General features: G+C 41.0%; 1 long non-coding RNA gene across 1 annotated transcript; it reads left to right on the forward strand.

The window, feature by feature from the left end:
* Positions 1–8,585: 8,585 nt before the first annotated feature.
* Positions 8,586–10,405, forward strand: LOC133649600 (uncharacterized). The gene is made up of 3 exons (XR_009826093.1): positions 8,586–8,716; positions 10,093–10,176; positions 10,314–10,405. It is a non-coding gene; the product is annotated as an uncharacterized LOC133649600 (long non-coding RNA).
* The last annotated feature ends 4,137 nt before the right edge of the window (positions 10,406–14,542 follow it).

Raw genomic sequence — 14,542 nt, forward strand, 5'->3', positions numbered from 1 at the left:
GTTTGGGCTGAGTGAGTGTGTGTGTTATGCAGGTGTTTGAATTGTATTGGCGGGTTATATATACGGGATCCCGTCCATATTACCCGCTCGAGCTATAACTAGCTCGAGCTAGTAGCTAGGAGCTAGCATAACAAACACCTAGGTGTTTTTATGCAGGATTAATTTGTGGCATATTAAATATAAGCCTGGTTGTGTTGTGGCTAATAGAGTATATATATGTCTTGTGTTTATTTACTGTTGTAGTCATTCCCAGCTGAATATCAGGTCACCCCCGGCTCTCACAGCATCTTCCACTCCCCACTAGTCCTTCACTTGCACTTTCCTCATTTAAAAATATTTCATCCTCGCTCAAATTAATGGGGAAATCGTCGCTTTCTCGGTCCGAATCTCTCTCACTTCATGCGGCCATCATTGTAAACAATAGGGAATTTTGCGTGTATGTTCAACTGACTACGTCACGCTACTTCCGGTAGGTGCAAGCCTTTTTTTTATCAGATACCAAAAGTTGCGATCTTTATCGTCGTTGTTCTATACTAAATCCTTTCACAAAAATACGGCAATATCGCGAAATGATCAAGTATGACACATAGAATAGATCTGCTATCCCCGTTTAAATAAAAAAAATTCATTTCAGTAGGCCTTTAAATTCTCAATAAAGTTAAAGGCCTACTGAAATGAATTTTTTTTATTTAAACGGGGATAGCAGATCTATTCTATGTGTCATACTTGATCATTTCGCGATATTGCCATATTTTTGCTGAAAGGATTTAGTATAGAACAACGACGATAAAGATTGCAACTTTTGGTATCTGATAAAAAAAAGGCTTGCACCTACCGGAAGTAGCGTGACGTAGTCAGTTGAACATATACGCAAAGTTCCCTATTGTTTACAATGATGGCCGCATGAAGTGAGAGAGATTCGGACCGAGAAAGCGACAATTTCCCCATTAATTTGAGCGAGGATGAAAGATTTGTGGATGAGTAAAGTGCAAGTGAAGGACTAGTGGGGAGTTGAAGCTATTCAGATAGGGAAGATGCTGTGAGAGCCGGGGGTGACCTGATATTCAGCTGGGAATGACTACAACAGTAAATAAACACAAGACATATATATACTCTATTAGCCACAACACAACCAGGCTTATATTTAATATGCCACAAATTAATCCTGCATAACACCTGCGTGTTTGTTATGCTAGCTCCTAGCTCCTCTGCTAGCTCCTAGCTCCATAGAACACGCCAATACAATTCAAACACCTGATCAACACACACAATCACTCAGCCCAAAAGACCGTTCACCTAACCCAAGGTTCATAAAGCTTATATATTTTTAAAAAGTTACGTACGTGACGCGCACGTAGGTACGGTACGTGTTATGCTAGCTCCTCTGCTAGCTCCTAGCTCCATAGAACACGCCAATACAATTCAAACACATGATCAACACACACAATCACTCAGCCCAAAAGACCGTTCACCTAACCCAAGGTTCATAAAGCTTATATATTTAAAAAAAGTTACGTACATACGCAAAAAAAAGCCAAAGCTGCATACTCACAGTAGCACGTCTGCGTCTTTGTCATCCAAATCAAAGTAATCCCGGTAAGAGTCTGTGTTGTCCCAGTTCTCTACAGGCGTCTGTGTATCCAAGTCAAATGTCCTCCTGGTTAGAGTCTCTGTTATCCGAGTTCTTCCATCTTGACTGCATCTTTCGGGAATGTAAACAAAGAAGCGCCGGCTGTGTACTGTTGTGGCTGACTACGTTCGAAAAATACGTCCATTTCGCACCGACAACTTTCTTCTTTGCTTGCTCAGCTTCCTTCTCCATAATGCAATGAACATGATTGAAACAGATTCACGAACACAGACGTCCAGAATACTGTGGAATTATGAAATGAAAACAGAGCTTTTTCGTATTGGCTTCAATGTGGAAGGCATACCCGTGTTCGCCGGTCTACGTCACGCGCATACGTCATCCTCAGAGGCGTTTCGAACCGGAAGTTTAGCGACAAATTTAAAATGTCACTTTATAAGTTAACCCGGCCGTATTGGCATGTGTTATAATGTTAAGATTTCATCATTGATATATAAACTATCAGACTGCGTGGTCGGTAGTAGTGGCTTTCAGTAGGCCTTTAAGTTTGACCAATGCAACTAAATTCCTACAATTAGTTCTGACGAAGATGAAATGTTTCATGTTGTTGTTTTTCTAATTAAGGCACCAAACTTGATAGTTCATTACATCATTCTTCATTAAAAAAAAAAGGCATTTTGCTCTATCATAATTACATAGTGCGGTGTCACACCCCCCTACCCAATATGGCACCCTTCTTTCCTGGTATGGCTACGTCTCCTGCAGCAAAGTGACGGTCCGATTTGAGAAATAGCCCGACTTAGCACAAGCTCGGCATATTTTGTCACGATTCTGACTCCAATCCAGCTTATTATTGAAATAGTGTTTGCAAATATATTCCAGTTGATTTTTAAAGGACACGTTAGGTTTGCAAACGGCATTGAACATCCTAACAAGTTCTCCAGAGAAAAGGCCTAATTATGTTGATTTTCTTCTTCCTGTTTACATTTTGTATGAACCCAAGTTTTTCACTACCCCTGTGGGTTCCTACTGAGACCCTTTGGACCCACCGAGGGCCACATGGCACCTTGTCACATTCACCACAGCAAACACAAACAACACAAAAAAAAACCCCAAAGCCTTTTTTCCCCCTTGTTAAAAATGGTCGACCAAAAGGTTGCCCACGGCCCGTAGAGAGTGCAGGCAAGAACACATTTGCAGCCATGAGTGATTGGGACTTCGTTTTTCTCACCAAACCAAACTTGAAATCAATATTTCATGTGAGTAAATGTTTGTGAGTACAAGTGCAGTTACATTTTGCACCAAACCACCCTTTCTTATATCCTCAAGATGGCCGCCTGTTGTATACTTTTGAACAATACTGTCTTAACCAGTGCAATCTTTCATCTTATTAATCACAATTAAAAAATAGCCAAGAGACCGTTTATAAAATACCTCGAACCTCACGTCTGTTTCATGATAAAATAAGATAAGGTAAGCTAATTGTGTTGATATTCTTCACCAGATCGCTATTGGTAATGGATAAGTCCGCATTAACTTTTGTTTCCCTGATATTGATCATCTTCAATAGACAACCGTCCATAGCGTTTCTGCTCGAAATGAATGACCGTGCAAGTAGTAGTGCCATTCCATCTTCTAATCTTCCATAGCGTTTCTTCTCGTATGGACTGGTCCATACCAGTTCATGAAGTTAGGAGAAGGCCAGAGCCTTGGTCCACACCAGTTCATGCAGTGAGGAGAAGGCCAGACCCTTGGTCCACACCAGTTCATGAAGTGAGGAGAAGGCCACACCCTTGGTCCACACCAGTTCATGAAGTGAGGAGAAGGCCACACCTGTGGTCCACACCAGTTCATGCAGTGAGGAGAAGGCCAGACCCTTGGTCCACACCAGTTCATGAAGTGAGGAGAAGGCCACACCCTTGGTCCACACCAGTTCATGAAGTGAGGAGAAGGCCACACCTGTGGTCCACACCAGTTCATGCAGTGAGGAGAAGGCCAGACCCTTGGTCCACACCAGTTCATGAAGTGAGGAGAAGGCCACACCCTTGGTCCACACCAGTTCATGAAGTGAGGAGAAGGCCACACCTGTGGTCCACACCAGTTCATGAGGTGAGGAGAAGGCCACCCCTTTTGGTCAACACTCATTCATGAAAAGAGGAGAAGGCCACACCTGTGGTCCACACCAGTTCATGAGGTGAGGAGAAGGCCACACCTTTGGTCCACATTAGTTCATGAAGTGAGGAGAAGGTCACGCCCGTGGTCCACACTCGTTCATGAAAAGAGGAGAAGGCCACACCTGTGGTCCACACCAGTTCATGAGGTGAGGAGAAGGCCACACCTTTGGTCCACACTCATTCATGAAAAGAGGAGAAGGCCACACCTGTGGTCCACACCAGTTCATGAGGTGAGGACAAGGCCACACCTTTGGTCCACACCAGTTCATGAAATGAGGAGAAGGTCACGCCCGTGGTCCACACTCGTTCATGAAAAGAGGAGAAGGCCACACCTGTGGTCCACACCAGTTCATGAGGTGAGGACAAGGCCACACCTTTGGTCCACACCAGTTCATGAAATGAGGAGAAGGTCACGCCCGTGGTCCACACTCGTTCATGAAAAGAGGAGAAGGCCACACCTGTGGTCCATACTCGTTCATGAAAAGAGGAGAAGGCCACACCCTTGGTCCACACCAGTTCATGAAGTGAGGAGAAGGCCACACCTGTGGTCCATACTCGTTCATTAAAAGAGGAGAAGGCCACACCTGTGGTCCACACCAGTTCATGAAGTGAGGAGAAGGCCACACCTGTGGTCCATACTCGTTCATGAGGTGAGGAGAAGGCCACACCTGTGGTCCACACCAGTTCATGAGGTGAGGAGAAGGCCACACCTTTGGTCCACACTCATTCATGAAAAGAGGAGAAGGCCACACCTGTTGGCCACACCAGTTCATGAGGTGAGGAGAAGGCCACACCTTTGGTCCACACCAGTTCATGAAGTGAGGAGAAGGTCACGCCCGTGGTCCACACTCGTTCATGAAAAGAGGAGAAGGCCACACCTGTGGTCCACACCAGTTCATGAGGTGAGGAGAAGGCCACACCTTTGGTCCACACTCATTCATGAAAAGAGGAGAAGGCCACACCTGTGGTCCACACCAGTTCATGAGGTAAGGACAAGGCCACAACTTTGGTCCACACCAGTTCATGAAGTGAGGAGAAGGCCACACCTGTGGTCCACACTCGTTCATGAAAAGAGGAGAAGGCCACACCTGTGGTCCACACCAGTTCATGAGGTGAGGAGAAGGCCACACCTGTGGTCCACACCAGTTCATGAATTGAGGAGAAGGCCACACCTGTGGTCCACACTCGTTCATGAAAAGAGGAGAAGGCCACACCTGTGGTCCACACCAGTTCATGAGGTGAGGAGAAGGCCACACCTTTGGTCCACACCAGTTCATGAAGTGAGGAGAAGGCCACACCTGTGGTCCACACCAGTTCATGAATTGAGTAGAAGGCCACACCTGTGGTCCACACTCGTTCATGAAAAGAGGAGAAGGCCACACCTGTGGTCCACACCAGTTCATGAAGTGAGGAGAAGGCCAGACCCTTGGTCCACACCAGTACATGCAGTGAGGAGAAGGCCACACCTGTGGTCCACACCAGTTCATGAGGTGAGGAGAAGGTCACGCCCATGGTCCACACTCGTTCATGAATAGAGGAGAAGGCCACACCTTTGGTCCACACCAGTTCATGAAGTGAGGAGAAGGCCACACCTGTGGTCCACACCAGTTCATGAAGTGAGGAGAAGGCCAGACCTGTGGTCCACACCAGTTCATGAAGTGAGGAGAAGGCCAGACCTGTGGTCCACACCAGTTCATGAAGTGAGGAGAAGGCCACACCTGTGGTCCACACCAGTTCATGAGGTGAGGAGAAGGCCACACCTTTGGTCCACACTCATTCATGAAAAGAGGAGAAGGCCACACCTGTGGTCCCACTAGTTCATGAGGTGAGGAGAAGGCCACACCTTTGGTCCACACTAGTTCATGAAGTGAGGAGAAGGTCACGCCCGTGGTCCACACTCGTTCATGAAAAGAGGAGAAGGCCACACCTGTGGTCCACACCAGTTCATGAGGTGAGGAGAAGGCCACACCTTTGGTCCACACTCATTCATGAAAAGAGGAGAAGGCCACACCTGTGGTCCACACCAGTTCATGAGGTGAGGAGAAGGCCACACCTTTGGTCCACACCAGTTCATGAAGTGAGGAGAAGGCCACACCTGTGGTCCACACCAGTTCATAAAGTGAGGAGAAGGCCACACCTGTGGTCCACACCAGTTCATGAATTGAGGAGAAGGCCACACCTGTGGTCCACACTCGTTCATGAAAAGAGGAGAAGGCCACACCTGTGGTCCACACCAGTTCATGAAGTGAGGAGAAGGCCAGACCTGTGGTCCACACCAGTTCATGAGGTGAGGAGAAGGCCACACCTTTGGTCCACACCAGTTCATGAATTGAGGAGAAGGCCACACCTGTGGTCCACAGCAGTTGATGAGGTGTGCTCACAGAACTGTATTACCACACGACAAGACTAAAGAAGATGGATCCTTTGTTTGTGTGCTTGCTCCGAGAGTGGGGGGTTTAGTCTTTTCTGCCGACTGCTGCAAAATACCAAAGGATCCTGATTAGCATACCCACGATGGGGAAGGTGATTTTTCACATTTTATTTGCATCTGAATGATATTCCAAATCCAAACAAACTGCCCTTGTTATCGGCTCCTGACACTTACCCCAAACACCAGCTTAGACGGGACAAGTTCTGCCCGGCCCGAAAGTCCCACACTTTCCCAGAGCGTGTTTAGAAGATATTTATGTCACGGCCCGGCTTATCTGGGCCGGCGTTAAGGGGACGGTGTCAGGAAGAGGGCTGCGGCATGCGGGCCCCTTGAGTGATGCGCTGGTAAAGAGGTGTGGACAGAGTTCTTTATCATGGCTCTATGAGGCCCCGGTAATCAGGTCCACATGCCGATAGTGATGGATTCTCCTCCGCAGCCAGAATTTACATTGTTGTTGATCAATAAACATTTATTCCTCAGCAGATTGCATCAGATCAAACATTCCACTTGTAAGCTTTTACCTGCCTCTTGTCCTGCTTTCTATGCATGTTTTTGTCCACACTCTGCCCTTCCTGTTGAAATATAATTGCTTTCTTCAGCGGAGGAGCATTCATGCATCCCTTCTTGCCTCAATTACTGGCCGTCACCTCAGTCAAATGCAAACAAACCGTAGACATTTGTGAAGGGCCGGTGGTGTGGGCCGAGGAAGAACCGTTTGTTGTCGGAATGAAGGAGAAATTGTTGATATGTTTGGCCGCTAAAATAGTCCGTCTAGGCTAGCACTTATAATAACAATATCACTCATATTTGGTACATTTTCAGGTCCCGACATGTAAATGGAGTATTGTTGGCACTTTCTAAAATAGTCCGTCTGTGTTAGCTCTTATAATAACAATATCACTCTGTGGAGGAGGGCGTGGTCGGCGCGCCTCCTGCAGGAATGGGGTGTGTACGGCCCGGCCTCGAAGCCAGCAGCAGGTGAGTAGATTGCCCAGCTGGGGCTAAATATCTTAATCACCTGTCGCCCTTATTAGCAGCAGCCGGACCGAGACACGTGGTTGGAGTGGGAGCCAGAGAAAGACACACGCACAGAGACAGAACGAGGAAGAGCAAAGACACGCCGGACTGGAAAGTCCAAAATATATTGCTGGAAAGCAATCCATACTTGTGTGTGTGACAACAAAAGCTTGCTCAAACCCTGTACACCGGGCTCAAAGACAGATCTATCGGACTCAGGAGAACCCTCAACAAGCGGAGACGCTCACACACTCATATTTGGCTCATTTTCAGGTCAGGACATGTAAATGGAGTATTGTTGGCATTTTTTAAAATAGTCGTTCCACGTTAGAACTTATAATAACAATACCACTCATATTTGGTTCATTTTCATTTAATTTTCATTGGCACTTTCTAAAATAGTCTGTCTGCGTTAGCACTTATAATAACAATATCACTCATATTTGGTTCCTTTTCATTTAATCTTCATTGGCACTTTCTAAAATAGTCTGTCTGCGTTAGCACTTATAATAACAATACCACTCATATTTGGTTCATTTTCAGGTCACGTCATGTAAATGGAGTATTGTTGGCACTTTTTAAAATAGTCTTTTTAGGTTAGCACTTATAATAACAATATCACTCATATTTGGTTCATTTTCAGGTCCTGACATGTACATTGGAGTATTGTTGGCACTTTCTAAAATAGTCTGTCTAGGTTAGCACTTATAATAACAATACCACTCATATTTGGTTCATTTTCATTTAATTTTCATTGGCACTTTCTAAAATAGTCTGTCTGCGTCAGCACTTATAACAATACCACTCATATTTGGTTCATTTTCAGGTCACGACATGTACATTGGAGTATTGTTGGCACTTTCTAAAATAGTCTATCTAGGTTAGCACTTATAATAACAATATCACTCATATTTGGTTCATTTTCAGGTCTGGACATGTAAATTGGAGTATTGTTGGCACTTTCTAAAATAGTCCGTCTGTGTTAGCACTCACAATAACAATATCACTCCTATTTGGTTCATTTTCAGGTCCAGACAAGTAAATTGGAGTATTGTTGGCACTTTCTAAAATAGTCTGTCTAGGTTAGCACTTATAATAACCAGAGCCGGCCCAAGGCATAAGCGTACTAAGCGCTTGCTTAGGGCCCCGCGGCCACCAGGGGGCCCCCAAAAGCAATTAACAAAAAATTCTTATTTTTATTTTTTGCATGTAAGCGTCTGACTGATGATTTCTAAATGATCAAAGATATATTATTGTACAAAAATACAATTTTAGGTCAACAGAGTGCTGCTGCTGATCTAGGCCTAGTGATTCTTCCTGCCTCTCTTTAAGCTGCCTCGGCTGCACCTGTGACGTTTGCCGCCTGCCGTGCAATGCCAGACATGCGCACTGGGCATCAAAAGCGCAGATAGAGGCAAAACAATGTCACAAAAAAGGACATATCCTTCAGGTGCAGAAAAAAGGAAGAAGAAGAAAGTGGAAGAGGAGAAAAATGCCATGATAAAGGTATGTTTGCATGACTTGGTAATAAAAAGTTTATCAAAGAGATTTGTAGCTGTAATTAGCTTTAGCTAGGTGACGTTAGCTAGCTAGCGCGGTGCTAGCAATATGTTTTTAGCATCAGGTTACTAGTGAGATATGTTGTTTGCACAAATTGTTTGCAGCAGAGCACGGTAATTTATGTGAGTAAAATAAACATTATTGTTTACATCAGGGGTCACCAACCTTTTTGGAACCAAGAGCTACTTCTTGGGTAGTGATTAATGCGAAGGGCTACCAGTTTGATACACACTTAAATAAATTGCCAGAAATAGCCAATTTGCTCAATTTACCTTTAACTCTATGTTATTATTAATAATTAATGATATTTACACTTAATTGAACGGTTTAATAGAGGAGAAAACACGACAAAAATGACAATTACATTTTGAAGCATAGTTTATCTTCAATTTCGACTCTTTAAAATTCAAAATTCAACCGAAAAAAGAAGAGAAAAACTAGCTAATTCGAATCTTTTTGAAAAAATTTAAAAAATAATTTATGGAACATCATTAGTAATTTTTCCTGATTAAGATTAATTTTAGAATTTTGATGACATGTTTTAAATAGGTTAAAATCCAATCTACACTTAGTTAGAATATATAACAAATTGGACCAAGCTATATTTCTAACAAAGACAAATCATTATTTCTTCTAGATTTTCCAGAACAAAATTTTTAAAAGAAATTCAAAAGACTTTGAAATAAGATTCAAATTTTATTCTACAGATTTTCTAGATTTGCCAGAATAATTTTTTTGAATTTTCATCATAATAAGTTTGAAGAAATATTTCACAAAAATTCTTCGTCGAAAAAACAGAAGCTAAAATGAAAAATTAAATTAAAATGTATTTATTATTCTTTACAATAAAAATAAAAAAATTGACTTGAACATTGATTTAAATTGTCAGGAAAGAAGAGGAAGGAATTCAAAAGGTAAAAAGGTATATGTGTTTAAAAATCCTAAAATCATTTTTAAGGTTGTATTTTTTCTCTAAAATTGTCTTTCCGAAAGTTATAAGAAGCAAAGTAAAAAAATTAATGAATTTATTTAAACAAGTGTAGACCAAGTCTTTCAAATATTTTCTTGGATTTTCAAATTCTATTTGAGTTTTGTCTCTCTTAGAATTAAAAATGTCGGGCAAAGCGAGACCAGCCTGCTAGTAAATAAATACAATTTAAAAAATAGAGGCAGCTCACTGGTAAGTGCTGCTATTTGAGCTATTTTTTAGAACAGGCCAGCGGGCTACTCATCTGGTCCTTACGGGCTACCTGGTGCCCGCGGGCACCACGTTGGTGACTCCTGGTTTACATCAACTCATAAGTTATGTGAAACTTCCCCAGGAGCATTGTTAAAATACTTTGGAGGCACAGAATCAGCCCAGAGCCAGTCCACATCCTCAGGCTCAACTGTGAGTGATGAATCAGGTGAGGAAAAGACTGTCACCATACAGTATACATTTAATTTCTTAGTATAAACATTACACCTGAAGGGAAATTAATATAGTCAAAGTATCTCATTAATATGTGTGCCTATATGTATGTGTGTATGTATTTCATCTTAGGTCCATCTCCATCCTCTACAGTGCTCTCTCACACACCTCCATCCTCTGTGCCCACCGTCCCCTCCATGTCTGAAACCACATCTGATTTATGTAGTAAGTTAACTGCAAAACACCCTTTATAATAGCTCATTGTACTGCAGAACATTCTGAGATTAATAATTATGTCCAACAGTGCAATTTAAAGGCCTACTGAAAGCCACTACTACCGACCACGCAGTCTGATAGTTTATATATCAATGATGAAATCTTAACATTATAACACATGCCAATACGGCCGGGTTAACTTATAAAGTGACATTTTAAATTTGCCGCTAAACTTCCGGTTCGAAACGCCTCTGAGGATGACGTATGCGCGTGACGTAGACCGGGGAACACGGGTATGCCTTCCACATTGAAGCCAATACGAAAAAGCTCTGTTTTCATTTCATAATTCCACAGTATTCTGGACATCTGTGTTCGTGAATCTGTTTCAATCATGTTCATTGCATTATGGAGAAGGAAGCTGAGCAAGCAAAGAAGAAAGTTGTCGGTGCGAAATGGACGTATTTTTCGAACGTAGTCAGCCACAACAGTACACAGCCGGCGCTCAACAGTACGTCATCCTCGCTCAAATTAATGGGGAAATTGTCGCTTTCTCGGTCCGAATCTCTCTCACTTCATGCGGCCATCATTGTAAACAATAGGGAACTTTGCGTATATGTTCAACTGACTACGTCACGCTACTTCCGGTAGGGGCAAGCCTTTTTTTTATCAGATACCAAAAGTTGCAATCTTTATCGTCGTTGTTCTATACTAAATCCTTTCAGCAAAAATATGGCAATATCGCGAAATGATCAAGTATGACACATAGAATAGATCTGCTATCCCCGTTTAAATAAAAAAAATTCATTTCAGTAGGCCTTTAAAGACTAATATGTACAAGACCGATGAGACAAGATGACACTTTTACTGTAAATACAAAGCTTTATCACTTGGACTGTTCAACCCCAGGCCACTCTTGTAGCTGAATGTTTTCTACATTTTAAGATTAGGAACCATATGTGGCACTCTGGACATCATTCGTTCATTCATTGGTATTATTTATGTTCTTAACTGGACCACCCCCATATCTTTATAAATGACATGTCATTTGTAAAGACACACCAGGCTGACAATAGGATCATGTAAACAACACTGCCAGAGCCGCGATGAGTTTATAGTAGGTGTGTGAATGATCAACAATCAATATTATTGGCAGAAATAGAGGGCCCCAAAATCAAATTTTGCTTAGGGCTTCATGGAGGCTTGGGCCGGCACTGATAATAACAATATCACTCATATTTGGTTCATTTTCAGGTCACGTCATGTAAATTGGAGTATTGTTGGCACTTTCTAAAATAGTCTGTCTGCGTTAGCACTTATAATAACAATATCACTCATATTTGGTTCATTTTCAGGTCATCACATGCAGCTGAGATAGGCTGCAGCACCCCCCGCCACCCCAACAGGGACAAGGGGTAGAAAATAAATGGATGGATGGGCATGTAAATGGAGTATTGTTGGCACTTTCTAAAATAGTCCGTCTGCGTTGGAACTTATAATAACAATATCACTCTTATTTGGTTCATTTTCAGGTCCCGACATGTAAATTGGAGTATTGTTGGCACTTTCTAAAATAGTCTGTCTAGGTTAGCACTTATAATAACAATACCACTCATATTTGGTTCATTTTCATTTAATTTTCATTGGCACTTTCTAAAATAGTCTGTCTGCGTTAGCACTTATAATAACAATACCACTGATATTTGGTTCATTTTCAGGTCACGACATGTAAATTGGAGTATTGTTGGCACTTTCTAAAATAGCCTATCTAGGTTAGCACTTATAATAACAATATCACTCATATTTGGTTAATTTTCAGGTCACGACATGTAAATTGGAGTATTGTTGGCACTTTCTAAAATAGTCTGTCTAGGTTAGCACTTATAATAACAATACCACTCATATTTGGTTCATTTTCAGGTCCCGACATGTAAATTGGAGTATTGTTGGCACTTTCTAAAATAGTCTGTCTAGGTTAGCACTTATAATAACAATACCACTCATATTTGGTTCATTTTCATTTAATTTTCATTGGCACTTTCTAAAATAGTCTGTCTGCGTTAGCACTTATAATAACAATACCACTCATATTTGGTTCATTTTCAGGTCACGACATGTAAATTGGAGTATTGTTGGCACTTTCTAAAATAGCCTATCTAGGTTAGCACTTATAATAACAATATCACTCATATTTGGTTCATTTTCATTTATTTTTCATTGGCACTTTCTAAAATAGTCTGTCTGCGTTAGCACTTATAATAACAATACCACTCATATTTGGTTCATTTTCAGGTCCCGACATGTAAATTGGAGTATTGTTGGCACTTTCTAAAATAGTCTATCTAGGTTAGCACTTATAATAACAATATCACTCATATTTGGTTCATTTTCAGGTCACGTCATGTAAATGGAGTATTGTTGGCACTTTCTAAAATAGTCTGTCTAGGTTAGCACTTATAATAACAATATCACTCATTTTGGTTCATTTTCATTTAATTTTCATTGGCACTTTCTAAAATAGTCTGTCTGCGTTAGCACTTATAATAACAATACCACTCATATTTGGTTCATTTTCAGGTCACGACATGTAAATTGGAGTATTGTTGGCACTTTCTAAAATAGTCCGTCTAGGTTAGCACTTAAAATAACAATATCACTCATATTTACTTCATTTTCAGGTCTGGACATGTAAATTGGAGTATTGTTGGCACTTTCTAAAATAGTCCGTCTGTGTTAGCACTCACAATAACAATATCACTCCTATTTGGTTCATTTTCAGGTCACGACATGTAAATTGGAGTATTGTTGGCACTTTCTAAAATAGTCTATCTAGGTTAGCACTTATAATAACAATATCACTCATATTTGGTTCATTTTCAGGTCCCGACATGTAAATTGGAGTATTGTTGGCACTTTCTAAAATAGTCTGTCTAGGTTAGCACTTATAATAACAATACCACTCATATTTGGTTCATTTTCATTTAATTTTCATTGGCACTTTCTAAAATAGTCTGTCTGTGTTAGCACTTATAATAACAATACCACTCATATTTGGTTCATTTTCAGGCCACGACATGTAAATTGGAGTATTGTTGGCACTTTCTAAAATAGTCTGTCTAGGTTAGCACTTATAATAACAATATCACTCATATTTGGTTCATTTTCAGGTCCCGACATGTAAATTGGAGTATTGTTGGCACTTTCTAAAATAGTCCGTCTGCGTTGGAACTTATAATAACAATATCACTCATATTTGGTTCATTTTCAGGTCCCGACATGTAAATTGGAGTATTGTTGGCACTTTCTAAAATAGTCTGTCTAGGTTAGCACTTATAATAACAATACCACTCATATTTGGTTCATTTTCATTTAATTTTCATTGGCACTTTCTAAAATAGTCTGTCTGCGTTAGCACTTATAATAACAATACCACTCATATTTGGTTCATTTTCAGGTCACGACATGTAAATTGGAGTATTGTTGGCACTTTCTAAAATAGTCCGTCTGTGTTAGCACTCACAATAACAATATCACTCCTATTTGGTTCATTTTCAGGTCACGACATGTAAATTGGAGTATTGTTGGCACTTTCTAAAATAGTCTATCTAGGTTAGCACTTATAATAACAATATCACTCATATTTGGTTCATTTTCAGGTCCCGACATGTAAATTGGAGTATTGTTGGCACTTTCTAAAATAGTCTGTCTAGGTTAGCACTTATAATAACAATACCACTCATATTTGGTTCATTTTCATTTAATTTTCATTGGCACTTTCTAAAATAGTCTGTCTGTGTTAGCACTTATAATAACAATACCACTCATATTTGGTTCATTTTCAGGCCACGACATGTAAATTGGAGTATTGTTGGCACTTTCTAAAATAGTCTGTCTAGGTTAGCACTTATAATAACAATATCACTCATATTTGGTTCATTTTCAGGTCCCGACATGTAAATTGGAGTATTGTTGGCACTTTCTAAAATAGTCCGTCTGCGTTGGAACTTATAATAACAATATCACTCATATTTGGTTCATTTTCAGGTCCCGACATGTAAATTGGAGTATTGTTGGCACTTTCTAAAATAGTCTGTCTAGGTTAGCACTTATAATAACAATACCACTCATATTTGGTTCATTTTCATTTA

This window comes from Entelurus aequoreus, linkage group LG05 (genome assembly GCF_033978785.1).
Source record: "Entelurus aequoreus isolate RoL-2023_Sb linkage group LG05, RoL_Eaeq_v1.1, whole genome shotgun sequence".
Taxonomy (NCBI): Eukaryota; Metazoa; Chordata; class Actinopteri; order Syngnathiformes; family Syngnathidae; genus Entelurus; species Entelurus aequoreus.